Here is a 16980-nt window from a genome sequence, read left to right as displayed (position 1 = left end):
TGAGTTTGAAAGCCCTGAGGAGCCAAAGGGTGGCAGGATGTTATTTCTGTGAGCCTTGGTGGTTCTGTCCCTGACTCTAAGGATTTTACAATTTGCTGGTTTCTTAAATATTGCTTTAATGAGGTTAACTTTTTGTCTTACTTATGTGCAGTATGGTTATGCTGTAATTACTAAGTCTTAGGTTTTGTTTCTGTCGAGAGATGAAAGGAGAAGGTTTCGCTGGTATTTTGACCACTTAGAGGAGGATCACAAAACTGCCAAAACTGGATTCTGGCCATAGTTCCATTCTGCAATAAAAGAAAGACAAAGTTCACAGGTGACTAAGTGGAGAAGATTTCAACTCTTTTTCTCTTCCTGTAGCTGCATTTATTTTTGCTGAAAAAAATATTTCCCACCATTATGGTCTCTGAATTGCCCAGTCAGAGAAATCCTTTTAGCTGTGTTTTACCAAACATGTGGTGGATACTGAAACCTTCAGCCAAGAGAGCCGGGCCTTTGTGGCCATGTACGTACATACACAGGTCTCAGGCACTCTCTGCTGAGTACAATACCATAAACCCACAAAACTTTCAGTTTCCAAGGAAACAGAAAGCTCCACTTTTTGACAAATGCACACAATTTATTTCTCATTTCTACTACCGCACTACTTTCTATTTTCCCCAGCTATAAGAATATGTGTTTTCTAACACAAAATGAAATGGGGAGCTGGCGGATGCTGTAGGACAGAGCTTTTTCCAGGATCCCCATGGTTTCACCCTAACAGCGCATGGCACTCATTCATATACCTCCCCAGAAAAGGCGCTTGATGAGTGTGGTTCAAAGGTGACCTCCAGAGGAAGTCTCCTAGCTTGGTGGCCAAGGGTGTGCAGATAAACACTCACAGAGATTTTCAAAAGCTCTTAGGCACCTCTTTCACCTTGGAAACAACTTATTACCACAGCTGCAGCCTGTCAAGTAAGTGAAGTGAGAGCTAACAGGAAAATCTCTTCCTCCATTATATGGTTGTGCTGAGGAGAAAAGTGTGGCACCGTTCTTCCCACTTCTCACCAGAGGAATGCTTGATGCTTCAGAAAGCGCATAGCTGGAGGGCCCAAGAGCTGCTCTCTGCTAATGTTACCATTTCTGCCAAGAGCTTTTGCAGAGCTTTCTGTGCCTGGGTGCCTTTGCCCTGGGGGGACAAAGGGAAAGGGGGGCAGCAGGGGATTTTATCTTTTGACTCAGTGGTGATGTGGGTGGTTCTCCCGTATCAGAGTGGTCAGACACACCAGCAGAATACAGGTCAGGTGATGCACACAGCATTTGCACACAGGGTAGCATTTTAAAACCTAGTGTGTGGACAATCAGGACCAACTGTGTACCTGTAGGTACTGCAAGGAAACTGTGATAACCACAAAGATGCTTTTTACCAGGCTCTGAAAGCCTGCCTTTGGGATGCAATATTGGTCCTGAAAGGTGCTTCAGGCTGAAGTAAGACTTGACTTACTTTTATGTCCCGTTACAATACAGAACCCGCCTCTCTCAGTAAGGAGACTTACATATTTACCTCATGCAGTGAAATGGAGGAAAGGGGAAACTGTTAGCTGGCACATGCTGCATCCTTGCATGAGCTGAGCATAGCTGTGGGACTGCATTAATGGCAGACAAAAGAAGGCTGTGTTTGTAAACCCCAGGGTGAATGCTGTAGTCTGCTTTCCCTGAAGGACTTAATGCAGATAGCTAACACACATTTTAAGCAGTGGCATTGCTGCAAATTTAGGAAGGTACAGCTTTGAAGAGTGGATTTCAGGAGGGGATAAAATATGGAAAAGTTTAGAAGAGAGCTACAATTTTCAGTTGGATTAGAGCTGTATAAGCGTTTGGCTTTAAAGCTGAGGGCAAATGAGAGACAGAAGTACAAATTCAGGGTTTGAATTAGGTTGCTGATAGCCATAACCTAGCCTGCTAAGTTCTCAGTTCACAGCACCAGAAATTAAACCTTTCTGTTGCTGACTTTGAAAGATTGGCCAATCCTGGTCAGTTCTGGCCAAGGTAGGAAAGGGGACATCTCCTATATACCCCTCTATCCCCAAATCTGCACAGGTCCGTATTTCAAAACCCCATGAAACACATTTCAGAACCACAAAATAAGCATGGTGGGGATTCTATGTTTTGAATCTGGTCCATCCCTAGTCTGCATGAGCTTGAATAGTATCAGGACTGCCATACACTGAATTCATGCTGTTAGAAGTTTTCAAAGGGCTGCAATTTTGATGTAATTTTCTCCTTTCATAAGCTTCATTCAAGTTGTTTTCTCAAGAAACACACTGTTAAACTGCACCTTATCCAGGACACACTAGGAAAAATAGTTGAAATTTTCACCTCAGATCCTAGACAGCAAAGGACCTGCCATTGCTGCCAGTGAGGTAACAGCGATTGGCATCACCACCAAACTATTTCACAGGCAGCAGCCATGAAAAAAAATATTTTTCTAATATGAATTGATGCTTTTAATTTTTTTTTTGGCAGGATTTGCTGTGTTTGGGTTTGGTTTTCTAGTTGACTGGAGACTGATTTTTCAATTAGGTAAATTTCTTCTTTAAGTTTATATACACTCCATTTAGTCAATGTAGGACAAAATAATGATAAACCCCTGAATGACCTGGAGAAAATTGGACTAGATGAGCTCTAGAGGTCCTGATTTTTCCTGTGATCATAAATAACTCTAGGAAGATGGTGATGAGAAGTCTGGAATCTGAACTGCCGCATCACACTAATGTCACCACAGTGAAAAGACCTTGCACCCTCTTGTGCCATTGCTGTCTTGCAGAAAAGAAAATATTTTGAAATAGCACAGTGACTGTCAAACATAGAGTTTATTGTCTTGGTTCATATTAACATCATCACTTGCAGTTGTGTTTCTAATAGCCACATATGATAATTGTATCCAGTTCAATTTAAGGCAATTGCCTCATGCCATGCAAGTATTGTTTTATAGTAATAAATAGCAATTTTTGGAAGCTTAGACATAACTATCTCAGCTTATTCTGAAGCCAAATTGAATTGATAATGTGGTTAGTGAAAATGATTTTGAATCAGCCACATTATTAGCTGTTCTGGAGATGGGGAAAATTTGAATTCTGGTGAGCTAAATGATTTGGCTTTGGAGAAATGTTTACTCAGGTACAAAACTGTCTTTAAGGGGATGAGCAACTGATACTGTACCCGTTGCATTATCTCACTCTATCATTTTGTTCCTAGAGCTTTATTTGCCTATCAGAATGCTGAATGGCATTGTTAAAACATGTTTAAGATAAAAAAAAACACCCATCCAGCAAAATCAACATATTAAGGTTATTAATGTTCTGGGACAGACCAAAAAAAAAGAATAAAAAATGGTCAGAAACTGATACCTTTTTCAATGTATAAGAAATCCTTTATGACATAGATTTCTTTTTTTGAGAGTGTTTAACCAGCCCTATGCAAAAGCATATAGTATCTAGTCCTCTGTTCTCTTCTCCATAACTGTCTTTGAAATTCAGAGCAGATTCTGTGTGAAACAGTTTATTTATTTTTGGAAAATATCTAGACTGGGAGAAATGTGCCACTCGTGGATGCATATATTTTTGTTTTGGGAAAAAAAAATCATTAGAATAAATCTTTTTTCATTTTACGTTGCACTCAGCATTAAAATTCAGTTCAGTGCTTCTCAGTAGAGAAAAGTTACCTTAGGAGGATACCTTTACCTCAATTAGACATTCTCCTAATTTCAGCAGTGGTTGAAAGTATACAGTTTGTGACTTAAGCAAAATACAATCCTCATTAGTGGCTATAAGGAAGCTGAGGTTCTCAGCTCAGCAAAAAGCCCTCATAACTTATGATATGTATTAACCCTAAATTGTGGGAAAAAATGCAAAAATACTCTTTAAAAATGTTACTGGAATGACAAATTCTGGAAGAAAAATTATCCTAAAAAGGCAGTGATTATAAAAAAATATTTCTAAAATATATTTAAATATTTGCTTTGAGCTTGGTCCATTTTGTAAATATTTGCAGAGGAACTGTAGTGCAGGCTCTTCATGCTCTTTTCTTCGCCTACGCACCATGAAATCTGGACAGTTCCTTCACTGAACACTGTGCTCACTGCACACAGGGAGTACAAGGGGATCAAGATTGCCACCCCTGTTATATACCACAGTAGCTCACATAGATACAGGCTAATTTTGATGGGATCTTAATGCTGATCACAAATGAAAACTTAGGAACTAAATGCTTTCTTATAAAGAGTAGTAGATCAAACTGTTATAGAAAAATCAATATTACCTCTTCCCTCCAGTCATTTTCAGAAACATATTTTCTTTTCAGAGCCACTTTAAAAACCCCCATGCTGGCAAGATCTCTTTATTGGAGAGGAGTGCATCCTGGCAACACTTTTTTCCATCCCCTGACAGTTTTTACTCTTGTTCCAAGAACTGGGGTCACATAGACTTATCCATGCTGGTCCTACGCCATCATGGCATTATAGATGTTAGAAGGCTAAATAAATACTTTGTATCAACCTCATCCTGTCATCTGAGTGAAGTGCAATCTTCATTGTAAATAATGAAATCAGCCAATCACTGTGTTGTTTAACTTCAGTGAAGAAGTCAGCCAGCGTTATCACAAATGAAAGAAATAGTGGGAGAACAGAGATGACATTTCTGATATTTTTCTTGTCTTTTTCTGGATGAGGAAAAAGGAGATGTTCTCCAGCTGTGTAGAAACAGAGTTCAAATCACAATCACTGCCCCATTTTACACAAACCACTGGATTCTTTGGAGGGTTGGTTAGGATTCAGATAGTTAATGAAGAGCAAAAGGAAATTACTATTTTTACTAAAGACATACTTCATTTTGCTGGCTGGAGTTAGCTTCTATTGCTGGGAAATGTGGCATTCTCAATTTGTTCTTATAAGGCGGGGGAGATGAAATGCTTCATAGTATTACGAGCTAAGCTTTATAGTGGGGTGTAACTCTTAAACTCCCTTGGCAAAAAAAGAAGGAATTATGAGAGTTTGGAAAGTGCCTTATGAGTTCTGGCTGATATGAAAATGATATGCCATAAATGACTGTTTGAAGCTGCCATCTGACTTTGGGACTGCATGCTACACAGCATCATTTCATGTCTACATTTTCATTTTTGATGGAGGTAGCCTGATGTCTGAAACTGAGGGCATTTGGCCCCAAAGCATATGAATTTGGAGAACAGGTTCTCTGTCAAGGAGAAATAAGAGGTGTTAACAATGCCCTGCTCTGTGGTGACAAGGTCTGGGGGTTGAGGGACTACAAGAAAATCAGCCAGGAGAATTGCAGACAGGGGCAAGCATTAGTTTGCAGCCCAGACACCTTTTTAGACAAGACTAGGCTAGACTATTTCAGTTGAAAGGGACCTGCAATGGTCATCTAGTTATTTCCCATAGGAGAGCCAGGGGACACCATATGCCCCCAGCCTACAGGACGGTAGTGGATGAAGAACAGTTGCATCAGGCCAGATTTGTCTGATATCCTGTCCCCTAGAAAGGCCTCAGAAAAAATACAAATGCATGGGAAGAATGAAATAATACTTTCCCACAATACTTTGAGTCACAGAAGTAACCTGAATTGCCTCAGGGCAATTCTCCACTCTGAAAATCTGCCCTGTGCTGATGCAACTCAGGCACATATATAGCATCCTGTTATTTTTTATCTAGGTATGCAGGCTACCTATGTACTTACTGTATAAAGCTGTGGTCCCTGACCCTTGGCAAGTTGTTTACATGGCCTCTGACATTGCTTGCAGAGACAGGAAATAAAGAAGTTAATTCTTAAATTTGCAAGGGAATTTGAGGGGGAGCTCACAGGGGAAGAAAACGCCTGCGGCATGTTACGTGGTCAGCACAAAATGTGTTGCTCAAGAGCTGTGGAAGCCTGAAAGGAGACCTACTTGGCAGTATCTGCTGAAACTAGGCATAAACATGTTTCCAAACTTCCGCAGAGCTACTCAGCTTGTTTGTTTTAACCCCCGTACCTCTCTGCAGAGATGACTGGAAGTGGAGCTCCAGCAAGGGATTTGCTTAAGCTACAGAGTGGTCCAGGAGGTCAACAGTGGTGCTGGGAACCTGATGGTCTTGGGCTGCTAAACTGCATTTCTGCAGAAAGCTACCAGAGAGCTCACAAAGGAGGCAAAAAAGCAGGACAGTGTTACAGCTACTGAGACCAAGGAAACAGTCTCACTGTGCTGGGATGAAAGCATAGCAGCCAGTTAAATGTCAGAATATTTCATTGTCTTTCTTTCTGTCCAGGTGCTGGGAAGACAGTGTAAAGCATTAAAGAGTTTTTAGGACACTGAGACAAAGATTTGCACATAGTAATCATAAGTAGTCCTCTTCAAGGCGATATACAATTAGATTACCTATGGAGGAGAGTGATGGTATTTCTACCGAGTAGATTTCTGCCCTGTGCCACTTCAGCTGTGTCTGTCTCATGAATCAGATTTCATAAAAAGAGCTGTGAACTGCTGTTGCCTGCCTGTATGAGGATAAGGAGATTTGAGAAAGGTTGAGTGCTATTAGAATTCAGGTGGCGCCAGGCCTTAAAAACAGCTAAAAAATTTATCAAGCCATGGATCATCAATAATCACTGCAGGCAGCATTGTGGACTTAGCTCAATTTCAGATAACAGCAATGTCACCACCACATTAACTTGAAAGATAGATGGAAATTAGAATATGATTAATAATTTTTAGTCTTGCTTGGCTGATGCACTTTTGCATTTTAGGTAATGTATATGTATGATTTTGTTGAATGCACAAATACCTATTATGCATGTACTGCCACACAATTTCTTTCAGAGATGGTTAAATAGAATGAATCATTTTGAGAAGAGTCAGGCAGTTTGAATACTTTGCATTGCCATCAGAGACAAGAACAAAACTTAACAGTATCCCCACACATCATGTGTATGCAGTTTTTAGCAGCATTCATTTCTACTATCAAAAGTACATCATAAATGATTAAAATCATTGACATATTATGAACATTTCTTGTACTTTTTCTTATCTCTAGTCCCATAGCTTTTCTTCAGGGAAGGGAAGCTCAAAGAAAGGCAAAGGTGGTATTTAGTGATACCTTGATTCTTCAAAATAAAATATAATTTTCCTGATAAAGATCTACACAGTCATGGTGGTTTAGCCCCAACTGGCAACTAAGCCCCACACAGCCACTTGCTCACTCCTCCCTGGTGAGATAGGGGAGAGGATTGAAAGAGTAAAAGTGAGAAAACTCCTGGGTTGACATAAAGACAATTTAACAGGTAAAGCAAAAGCTGTACATGCAAGCAAAGCAGAACAAGGAATTCATTCACCACTTCCCATTGGCAGGTAGGTGTTCAGCCATCTCCAGGAAAGCAGGGCTCCATCACACTTAATGCTTACTTGAGAAGACAAACGGCATCACTCTGAATGTCATCCCCCTTACTTCTTCTTCCCCCAGATTTATATGCTAAGCATGACACCATTTGGTCTGGAATGTAGCTTTGGTCAGTCGGGGTCAGCTGCTCCAGCTGTGTCCCCTCCCAACTCCTTGTGCACCCCTAGCCTACTACCTGGTGGGGCGCTGTGAGGAGCGGAAAAGGCCTTGGCTCTGTGTAAGCACTGCTCAGCAGGAACTAGAACATCCTTCTGTTATCAATGTTGTTTCCCGCACAAATTCAGAACATATCCGCATATTAGATGCTGTCAAGAAAATTAACTCTATCCCAGCCAAAACCAGCACAATAATCAACACCAAAACCCAGAAATCTACTTCTTCATGCCTGCAACAGACCAGCAATTAATTCAGCCTTGGATAATTTTCCATTTCTTTTTGAACCCTAATATTAACTTCGGTAGGGTAGATACGTAAATATGTGTTTGAAAATAGATATTTCCACAAGGCTGCAGCATCTAAGAATTCTGAAGACAAGAAAATTTTGTGGAGGTGAAACATATCAAAAGCTGCTTCAGGCTTTGTGGCTTCTACTTATACAGCCTACAGAGTTTTTCAGCCTATCTGTATTTGATGTGTACCATCTTCTCCTTTGAATATGATTGTAAGCAGCCTGGTTCTGATCTTTATGTTATCAGTTAACAAAAGCCTTTGAGCAGTTCTGTGGTACTGTGTTGTAGCTGTTCCTCCAGCCTTCTGGTGTAAAGCTAAAATATTTTGATGGCTCTTGTCAGAGTTCTGTTTCAGGTACCTAAAACCCTTCCCTACCTCCCATAGGTCAAAGCTTTAGAAAAAAAGAATTCTTTTATGCAACACTGCCTAGTTTTTAGGAAAAAGGAATGTGTTTTAAAAGAATCTCAAAGGATGTCTGAGAAAGGTATTGCAACTGAAGATCTGAGAGCTTAAAGCACTGGAACGGCCATTTTCTTGAACTACAGTTAATTTTCTATTGAAATATTCAGGTTTTAAGAGTTTGTTTATTGGATGAAAAAATAACACTTTCAGTGAAAAAAACCTGACCCTCCCCCCCCCCAAAAAATGTTTCTTTGTTGAAAACTCAGTTTTAGGCTGTTCAGGGAGTAATTTTCTATCGGTTAAATCTGAGACCTGCATTTCTAGTAGTCTCTCATGCCCAATCCCATCTCTTCAAAATGGACCCCAACCTTTGACTTTCTCAGGTAGAGCCATAAATATCCCTAACTACTGCAGTCACAGCAGTGAGCAGCAGCAGTGAGACTAAGGACATGAATACTACAGACAGACACATTCTCTCATTTCCTAGCTAAGAACACTTCACTTTTGTTGGCAACAACCCCAAGGCTTCAAGACTTATTGCTGCTTTCCTGAGCTTCAGCTGCGATACTTGTAAGAGGAGCCACATCATAACCAGCGAGACAGGAACTCAGAAATGCTGAGCTATCTCATCAGCCCAGAATCTTTATTTCAATCCTTCAGTTTCTCCCCACCCAAGTTATAAAACTGTTTCCTAATCCTCTCTTCCAAGAGCTGGAGAATTAAATATTGTCTGGAGTTCCTGACAACATCAGTTATAATTTTTAATATCCTTGTGCTGCTAAATTTCCATTTCCTGGGTGGAGGTGTAAAGAGTGTATATTCTTGTATATGTGTGGGTGTAGATGCATGTTACAGTTCTTCAGGCCATATAGTTGTATCCGTATGTGTTTAACTTCCCTTGGTGTTAATGGAAGCTATGAGTGCCCCTGTGGAAGAATGTTTTAGAGAAGGGAATGTTCAGCTAGGTGGGCTTTTCCTATTATTAAGTTTTATTGCATTTCTATAAGAAACATTTCTTACTATAGGAAACGATCAGAAAATCATCTTGCTAAATGACCTAATCCAAAAGCTATTATAGACTGTATAGTCAGTGGATAGCTAACAGGACCAAAAATACACCAGCTTTCTCATCAATACCCCTTTATTTTACTCATGTTGTATTTAAGGCAGCTAATCTTAAAAAAGAACACTCCCAGCAGAGCTCAACATTGTGCTTTGGATATAGTGAATGTCTTCAATAGCCATGAGAATGGATGGAAAACCACCATCCTTAAAAATTAGTGAGTGTAATTAAAGGGATTAATTCAATGGCAAGGGCTTACATGCCAGGTTCACCACTGCAATTTAATATTGACAGTATATCCATTCTCTTCTATTTTTAGTTTTAAATTGCAATTCATTGTTTAGTTCAACCAGCATAAAATATTATGCAGGAAGACAAAACATATTTCCATCATAGCCTCTTGAACTCAGACTGAATCTATAGTTGTTACTATCACTAGTGTGAAAATTGTCCATTTTGGACCAGTATCATTCTTGCAAAGTAAAGATAAAACAATTTTTTAGGGCCTGAAGACTGGGTAAAAAAGATACAGGACGTGAGGGAGTTGTACCCTTGGGAAGCTGTTAAGTGGAACAGGTTTTTGTGAACACTTAGTGGTCAATATGAAATAAGAGGACTTCAGCTTTTAAATACACCTGAACTGAGTATTGGTGGGTTTGGAATTTTTTTTCCAGATCTTTACACTAAGCAGTTAAAAGAACGTGAGCTAGGAAAACACTTCATACCTGAATCGACAGCAAAAGCACAATTCTCTGTAGTAATTTGAAATTACAGGCAGTTATAATTACATTCCAGAAAGCACTGGAAGCTGGCCAGCTCAGCAGCAGTATCACTGCAGTACTAGAGCTATGGTAACAGGCAAATGTTTCATGATGGAGCACCTGGAGCTCTCTAGGGAGCAGAGGCAGAAGGGGCAGAGGGACTTTGCCCACATCCCTCTGCTGGTACAGGCAACAGCTGTTGTGGTGTGGGCAAGCCCTGCAGGCAGCACAACAGTGGCCTTGGCTCAGCACCCTGGTGTGAGGCTGGTGCCACTCATGGTCTCTGGTAGTTTACAGCCATATGGAACTCAGCAAGTAGGTTTTGAAGCCCTACGGTGATCATTGACCTATGCCATGTGCAGTGCCTGAGGGATAGACTTTGGGATCAGGACATACGCTGTAGCTTTCCCTCAGATAACATTCTCCATTTTATCTCCTATCTTCTGTGATCTACACTGCTCCACTTCTACTGCTATGAGGGTATGGTTGACACCAAGCAACAGGGCTTTCATGCACCTAGTATGTATGTCAGCTTAGCTACTGCTTGCTCTTACCCAGGGTCAGGCACTGGCTTCCAAATGTTCTTCAGCTGAGACCCTACTTGTCATGAACCTTGCTTTGTTACCCCGAAATATGGTGTGACTTACATGTAGAAGTCCTACATCCTGGGGAGCAGCAGCCATTTTGGGAACTACAGCTCTGCTCCTACAAAACCAATCACGAGCCCTTGTGAATCTGGCCTGTACTTTACTCATGTAACTTTTGCATTCAAAACAGTATATTCACTGTGCATTGTTTACTCTTTTATACCACTTTGCATTCAGAAGCTGTTTTCTTTCGTTCCGTTTTTTGTCTTAACTCATACACTTTGTTAATTACTTCTATCTTCCTCTTCATTTCTTATATAGTGGATTCCTTTCCTCATGGCTACTGCTTTTTTAATTATAGCTTTTCCTTCTTTCTGTACTTTTTCTTTTTTTTTTAAATTCATGTTTATCTTTTAATTAAGTCACCAGGAGGCATATTTAGAGCCCCCAGGGTTCACTTTGAACTCCAAAAAGGAAAAGCCTTACTCTGTGCTCTAAACAAAATGTTAATTTGAATTAATTGAAGGAAATGCTCTGCCTGTGATAGACTTGTTTCTGAATAATTAATCATTTCAGCCAGAAAAGTAAACATTATGGCCTTGATTTTTACTTCTGGTCCTACCAGTGTCAGTCTGGAGCAGCTCTGCTTATATAAACTGAATTGATCTCATTCATTATTAGTTCAGCCAAAAGCAAGCTCTGGCCCCAGATCACCACGGAAAAAAGTACAGTTTGGTCTGTGTTGTATCCAAATACTTCATAGCATTGTAAGTGCTCTCCCCCACCTCTTATGCCTCATTTTTCAGAGGAGTGATTTCCCTTGTAGCCAAAACATGGTGATAGCCAGGGTGGTGAGCAGGGATGGTTGGGGTTAAGGGGTCTGTTGGCTGAGGAAGGGGGCTATAGCAGTGGAGAAACAAAGCAACTGATGGCTAGTAAGATCTCTCCTGGAATGGGTGGGGAAGTGCTCAGTGGCTAGGAGGAAGGAGAGGGGCAGGGGTATGTGCCACCAACTCTAATCTCCCTTGGCTCTTCAGAGCATTAGCCTAAAGATAACTCTGGCAGGTGTACCTCTGGCTTGTGGTCCAAACCCTCCCCTGCAGTTTGAAAGTGGAGGAATAAATAGCTTTTGCTGCTTTATCCTTCCTACTTGTGAATGCTGAATCCTTGGACCTTGGCTCTTCATGAATGTGATGTGGAAGAGGTGAAAGACAGTGACTGAAGTTTAGGGAGGAGAAGGAAATAATCTATTCACAGCTCACAATCCATTGCTGGCTGCTACATGAAGGTGAACTAAATCCAAAGAAGGATTATTTCCTTCCCCTGGAGCTCCTGGCTGAAAAGCAAGGACTCTTCCAAGCTCCATTATAATTTTATTACCTTCTACCCTGCACCTCTTTTACTAAATATTGATAATCTCCTTGTTCTCCTTCTACACCACTAGCCTGGCGAAAGAGAGGCAATCACACACCTTTATATTGCTTGTTTATCTAAAATGGAAATAAATGCTGCAAAGTAGAAAATTACCACTGGGCACTTTATGTCAGGGTCTCACACAGATACGGCATATCAATACAGAGCTAGAATAAGAGGAGCTATCTCAGATATTTACCAGGTATTATCTTGTATGATACTGATATTTAACATTTCCCATAGTGCCTGATGTATATAAATCTATTCAAAGGTTCATGAATTGGGCGATTCATGGGAGTGGCTTTTAAGTTCAGAGAGACATTTCCAGATTCCTGCTGATTGGAGGTATTGAAGGTACAATGCAGAGGCTATTTCCCTTCCCCTCAAAGTCCTTCTTAAAGCTTCTGCTGACAGTTTCCCAACAGCAGTTGGCAAAATTGCCCTTTGGTTTAACCCATGACCAAATGTGTGATCGTACTCATAGTTGTGTGTTTCCCACGAAACCAAGAATCCTCAGACCCAGTTTATTGCATAACAGCACAAGTCTTCTTGACAGCACAAGCACAAAGCAGAAAGAAAAAATATTTCAAGTAATTTCTTAATAGTTAAAATGAATAAATCATTTTATCCTTGGTCTTTTCCCAAGTGTCTGAGACTTGACACATTTGCTAGCTCTATTTCTAGTCTGTACAGATTCTTATAGCCCAGTCATCACATTAGTATCCAGCCCTTTCCAATAACATATTGCATAAATTCCAGGAAGATCAAACCTCTCTTGGGCAGTATCTACTCTCAAGCTGTGTTTACTGTCATCGAAAGAGCATTAAAAAAAAACCAAAACAAAACCAGGAGTCTTATGATGCAGATGTGTCAATGAAGTGAAAGATGGGTTAAAAATAACCTTTAGTTTTGCATATAACAAAAGGAAAAAGATGCATGGTTTAGGGTGTATAAGAAAACTTCTGAGTGAAATTACTGGTTTCTACTAAATTGGTATTAGAGTGATGAGTTTTTAAGTTTTCTATGATACAGAGTAATATTAAGATAAGAAAGTTTTAAAAATTGTTCAACTCTAATAGAGGAAAAACTCTTTAAGCCTATCAGTCTTTACAAGGCACTTATTTTTTCTGTACGTGAGTTGATTCTTAAGGGGGAATTGAAGAAGGGTTATTAGAGTCTTCTCTCTCTGGAATTAGAAAACTAGGAGGTCTGAAAAAAGGATACCTGACGAAATTTTGAACAGATTCAGAAACTGATTAGAAAAATTGATTTGCAGAATAGTGTTATTAATATTGAAATCAGTAATACCTCTAAAGAGTTAGAATTCCTCTCTGCTAACAGGACTCTTAAAGAGATTTATTTTCTCCCACTGAATAATGCAAGTCTCAAATATCTAAAGAGTTATTATTTTCACAGTGAATTTCTGAAGTGTAATAGTCAGGAGAAAGTACCTGCTTTTATGGAGTTGCCCTTTGAGATATAAAGTTCAACCCTGCATTAATAGATCTGTGAGTACTTTTACCAGTGTGTAGCTACTGGCGGTTTGTAGTGTTTTAGAAACACAAATAATTATGCACTTCTATTTACTTGTCAGGTTTTTCTGCTAGATACCTCCTGCTAATTAAAAAGTATGTCCCAGAGAAGAGCTGTCCTTCATGTTGTGAAGAGACCTGCTGACATGCTGATGTTGCTGTAGTCTTATTATTCCTCTGGGAAAATTACCCAGAGCCTTAAAGCACTGACCTTGAGAACCCAGTGAGGTACCCAACCTGGCCCCCAACAAGCTGTACGATGTGGTGAAAAACACCCAGGAGCAGAAATCCCACCAAGCTAACCCTCTGAGTGGGCTCATAGACCCTGTGTTCAGCACACAAAAGCTGGCAAAGGCCTCAGCAGAGAAAAAAGTGTCTGCCTGGGAAGGTCAGAGTTTTTTATGTGAACTCTGTTAATCCGGTTTACAGATGGGATTTACCCAAACCTGTGAGCCTGACTCTTCTGCCCTGCAGGCAAATGCCTGACCTGATGCCCAGAGCTGCTACTGTGTGCACTGGAGTCAAAGCCTAATGTTCTGCCTCGGTTTATATCTCAAAGCATGTCTAGAAAGAGCTATTGAATAAATGAATCTTTTCTAGAGTATAGAGTTTTTCCCTGGAATGAATTTTCTAATAGTTATTTCCAGATTTTTCTTACTGTTCACTTGTAGTAACATGCTGCATGGATTTGCAGAGTGTTCCCTAATTCCCTTTTTAACCATCACCTCTCTTATCTCTCACTCCTTCTCTTTTTAGCTCACTAATTCTTGGGCTGTTTATCACTTTCAAAAAAATCAGGCTTCAAAACCATCTCTCCTACACCTTCCTTCTCCTGCATCAGAGTGTTATAGATTAGATTGGTCTAGTAACCAATTGAACCTGATGCAAGTTTAGTATAAACTTATTCTGCTTTAATGTATTTAATGAAGAACTCTCCAAACCCTTAGCTGAATCCTGAGAGCTGGATGTGGTCTGAAATACAGTAAATGAGTGTATTAATGTCATTGCTGCAAGAATTCCTGAATCATGGCAGAAAATACCTGGGTGGATGTTGTCCATTCATGCTGGTTCTCCTGAGGTGTTTTTTTGGCTGATGATGAACCAAATCATCCTGCCTTATCTTAGTTTCCAAAAAACATTTTCTGTCTTAATTTCAGCTCCACTGATGATCACCACAGTGACAGTGCCAAGCTGGATACAGTTGGCTACTTATGTGTTAACCACAAAGTCATCTAAATATTACTCTGAGCTACTCGACATCCAGGAGAGGTTCTTCAGATCTGCTCACAGCCATGCAGGTGCATAAGGCAGCTAACTATTACCATCTGGTCTCTGGAACTAAGTTTGCAGAAGGAGCCAGAAAACAGACACCTGTTTGGCATACCATCTCACAATAAATCATTGCCAAATTATGTTGCAAGATGGGTATGAGTGAACAAAAACTGAAAGAGGAAACAGACAACTCATTCCTCACTAGTAAGAAAAAAAGGAAGGGTAAGAGGGACAAAGCTGTTAGGGTTGTAAATTATATGTACAGTGAGGAAGTTGAAAACCAATTTGTAAAGTTCATGGGAAGGCAGATGATACTACTGCAGTTTTTCTTGGGTCCTTTGCCAGTTTACATTGTCTACCAGGGAATGCTGTTTGTTCAGCTCTAACCAAACTGTGGGCAAGTCTTTGCTGGGCTATTAGGTTTTCATAGAGAGCTGTATCTGGCCTTGTTCCTGACTTTGAGTTCCCAACCTGCTGCTGTTGCTGCAGAGTCACTACAGGGTTTGTCACTTGTGCTGACTTCTGCCGTCTTTCTTCACTCTTGCAGTAGCATGCCCCTTACACCTTAAGTGTCCTCATAACACCACTGCTGACTGCATACAGAATAATGATGAAAAGGTGCTTGTGCAGATAGAAAACAGACTTGCTTGCAATCTATTGCTGGCTGCTACATGAAGTTGAACTAAAATTACTTACAATAGAACCCCACCATTTACTCATAATTAGGACCCCCAGCATCTTGATTATAGGATTTATCAAGATTTAAATCTTGATAACATGGTCCTTGTTTATCAGCTTGGATCTGCACAGATTCAGAACACCATGTAAAATTTTGTTTACTTTTAAGTACTTTCTCACATCAGTTAAGTTTGTGAAATGGAAGCATGTGCTTCAGGCAAAGTGTTGTCTTAAGTGATGCCTTAGACACAATTTCTTCTTTCTCACCTCTGTGTTAGAAATCATGCTACATCTTTTCAGTCACTGCTACTTCTTTGATTTTCTAAAATTAAAATGAAATCGACAGTTGCCTCTCCAAGACATTGTGTCATTGTGCTCTGTAAAGTCTATGGAACAAATAGATGTTTTCCTCTATCTGTGTGATCTTATCCTTGCATTTGACTTCTGCTTGTTGACATGGATTTTAATTGCAGATCCTTGTCACAGTAAACAGCGATAAATCTTCAATAGAATGTAACTATAGCTCTAAATTACCATGCATGAGTGTACGTCTAATATGTAGGTTACCCACTAGCTCAGGATAGTAGGTGATTCAGGAGAGGAAGGCACAAACAGAGCAACAAGGTTATTTTGAGCAAGCCTCCTTGTCTGCTGTTCCTTTGGTTTGGAAGATACAACATTACACTGTAATTTAGGCTTGATTTCATAAATGCAGCCTTGGCTACCACTCTGATTCAGCCTTCCCTTGCTTCACATTTTCCAGGCATTTCCTGCCAAGCTACATTTTTTCTTCCTTAGCAGATTTCTCTCTGCTATCTCTTGGTTTCTCTTACACCAGGTCCCTTTAGGCACCGTGTCACTTCCTTTGAGCTACATATCCCTTTGAACCATGGAAGAGAGGAATGGAAAGTACAGTTCAAGGAACTGGTAATTTGGTGGAATGTTGCTCATGCCATAAATCAAACTGACAATAAATCACTAACTATTATTTGATATGGCTAGAACTGAAATGCATATTGACTTTGGAAGAGTCCTTTTTTCCTTCTAACCTGATCAGTCATGTGATTCTTTTTTTTTTTTTCTGTCCAAAAATGAGGACTGGCAGTATTATTCCTGGGTATAGGAAATTAAAGCATCTTTTCAGCTTGTGATCTAAACATTATTTTCTTAGGCTAATGTTTTCATAATTTATTGTCCCACAACCTACTAGCTACCTAGAGAAATGTTTCTCTTACTTCATCCTAATATATTAATTCTTCAAAACCAAGAAAAATAGAAAAAGGAAAGTGATTTTCTTTTCTGTTAACAATGTAACACTGGCATCTCATTTGAAAAGAAAGACTCATTGCAAAGCTGCCTGTAGTTCAATGATACATACAAAAAATTGTGTTTATACATATAC

At 39.9% G+C, this 16980-nt stretch overlaps 1 long non-coding RNA gene across 1 annotated transcript; it reads left to right on the top strand.

Moving 5' to 3' along the window:
- Window positions 1-857: 857 nt before the first annotated feature.
- LOC133266350 (uncharacterized) lies at window positions 858-15038 on the top strand. Its single transcript, XR_009742336.1, has 3 exons — window positions 858-954; window positions 13704-14016; window positions 14786-15038. It is a non-coding gene; the product is annotated as an uncharacterized LOC133266350 (long non-coding RNA).
- Window positions 15039-16980: the final 1942 nt, after the last annotated feature.

This window comes from Pezoporus flaviventris, unplaced genomic scaffold (genome assembly GCF_033815535.1).
Source record: "Pezoporus flaviventris isolate CSIRO_AGI_PZ_B2104156 unplaced genomic scaffold, CSIRO_AGI_Pfla_v1 ptg000007l, whole genome shotgun sequence".
NCBI lineage: Eukaryota > Metazoa > Chordata > Aves > Psittaciformes > Psittacidae > Pezoporus > Pezoporus flaviventris.
The sequence above is the reverse complement of the archived record's forward strand: the minus strand, read 5'-3'. Positions and strand labels throughout refer to the sequence as shown.